The sequence below is a fragment of the Choloepus didactylus genome, chromosome X, assembly GCF_015220235.1.
Source record: "Choloepus didactylus isolate mChoDid1 chromosome X, mChoDid1.pri, whole genome shotgun sequence".
Lineage (NCBI taxonomy): Eukaryota > Metazoa > Chordata > Mammalia > Pilosa > Megalonychidae > Choloepus > Choloepus didactylus.
Genome location: NC_051334.1, coordinates 84,845,749 through 84,848,215, shown reverse-complemented (window position 1 = coordinate 84,848,215; position 2,467 = coordinate 84,845,749).

Genomic DNA, 2,467 nt, shown 5'->3' with positions numbered 1-2,467 from the left:
AAAATGTTCAGCTTCACTAGCTATTAGAGAGATGCAAATTAAGACCACAATGAGATACCATCTAACACCGGTTAGAATGGCTGCCATTAAACAAACAGGAAACTACAAATGCTGGAGGGGATGTGGAGAAATTGGAACTCTTATTCATTGTTGGTGGGACTGTATAATTGTTCAGCCACTCTGGAATTCAGTCTGGCAGTTCCTTAGAAAACTAGATATAGAGTTACCATTCGATCCAGCGATTGCACTTCTCGGTATATACCCGGAAGGTCGGAAAGCAGTGACACGAACAGATATCTGCACGCCAATGTTCATAGCAGCATTATTCACAATTGCCAAGAGATGGAAACAACCCAAATGTCCTTCAACAGATGAGTGGATAAATAAAATGTGGTATATACACACGATGGAATACTACGTGGCAGTAAGAAGGAACGATCTCGTGAGACATATGACAACATGGATGAACCTTGAAGACATAATGCTGAGCAAAATAAGCCAGGCGCAAAAAGAAAAATATTATATGCTACCACTAATGTGAACTTTGAAAAATGTAAAACAAATGGTTTATAATGTAGAATGTAGGGGAACTAGCAGTAGAGAGCAATTAAGGAAGGGGGAACAATAATCCAAGAAGAACAGATAAGCTATTTAACGTTCTGGGGATGCCCAGGAATGACTATGGTCTGTTAATTTCTGATGGATATAGTAGGAGCAAGTTCACAGAAATGTTGCTATATTAGGTAACTTTCTTGGGGTAAAGTAGGAACATGTTGGAAGTTAAGCAGTTATCTTAGGTTAGTTGTCTTTTTCTTACTCCCTTGTTATGGTCTCTTTGAAATGTTCTTTTATTGTATGTTTGTTTTCTTTTTAACTTTTTTTTTCATACAGTTGATTTAAAAAAGAAGGGAAAGTTAAAAAAAAAAAAAAGAAAAACAAGGAAAAAAAAGATGTAGTGCCCCCTTGAGGAGCCTGTGGAGAATGCAGGGGTATTCGCCTACCCCACCTCGATGGTTGCTAACATGACCACAGACATAGGGGACTGGTGGTTGGATGGGTTGAGCCCTGTACCATAAGTTTTACCCTTGGGAAGACGGTTGCTGCAAAGGAGAGGCTAGGCCTCCCTATGGTTGTGCCTAAGAGCCTCCTCCCGAATGCCTCTTTGTTGCTCAGATGTGGCCCTCTCTCTCTGGCTAAGCCAACTTGAAAGATGAAATCACTGCCCTCCCCACTACGTGGGATCAGACACCCAGGGGACTGAATCTCCCTGGCAACGTGGAATATGACTCCCGGGGAGGAATGTAGACCCGGCATCGTGGGATGGAGAACATCTTCTTGACCAAAAGGGGGATGTGAAAGGAAATGAAATAAGCTTCAGTGGCAGAGAGATTCCAAAAGGAGCCGAGAGGTCACTCTGGTGGGCACTCTTATGCACACTTTAGACAACCCTTTTTATGTTCTAAAGAATTGGGGTAGCTGGTGGTGGATACCTGAAACTATCAAACTACAACCCAGAACCCATGAATCTCGAAGACAGTTGTATAAAAATGTAGCTTATGAGGGGTGACAATGGAATTGGGAAAGCCATAAGGACCACACTCCCCTTTGTGTAGTTTATGGATGGATGAGTAGAGAAATAGGGGAAGGAAACTAACAGACAAAGGTACCCAGTGTTCTTTTTTACTTCAATTGCTCTTTTTCACTCTAATTATTATTCTTGTTATTTTTGTGTGTGTGCTAATGAAGGTGTCAGGGATTGATTTAGGTGATGAATGTACAACTATGTAATGGTACTGTAAACAATCGAAAGTACGATTTGTTTTGTATGACTGCATGGTATGTGAATATATCTCAATAAAATGAAGATAAAAAAAAATGATGGAGAGCTCAAAATATTTTCAGACAAACAGACCCTGAGATTGTTTGTGGACAAGAGACCTGCTCTATAAGAAATAGTAAAGGGAGCATTACAAGCAGATAGGAAAAGACAGGAGAGAGAGGTTTGGAGAAGAGTGGAAACAAAGACTATCAATGAAAGTAAAAAGAGATATTGAGGGAAAATAAAATAAAATAAGCTATGACATACAAATTCCAAAAGCCAAAATGTTAGAGAGTAGACATTACATTGAATGATATTAGCCCAAAACAAAAGGACAGGTACTCTATGGACTCACTAATGTGAACTAACATTGAAGAGTGAACTTTGAGCACTAAAGTTGAGAATACAGGTTATCAGGAGATAGAACAGGGTAAGAAATTGTACATTTGATGCTGAAAGGGTACATAAATCTAAACAAGAATGATTGCATATATCCAGAGGTGGATAGCATAATAATATCTTGTGGTAGTACAATATTGTAAGTACTCTGAACAAATATGTGTTTAAGTACAGTTGAAAGAGGAAGGCTAGGGGCAAGTATGATACCAGAAGGAAAGATAGAAGGTAAGACTGGGATTGTATAACTTA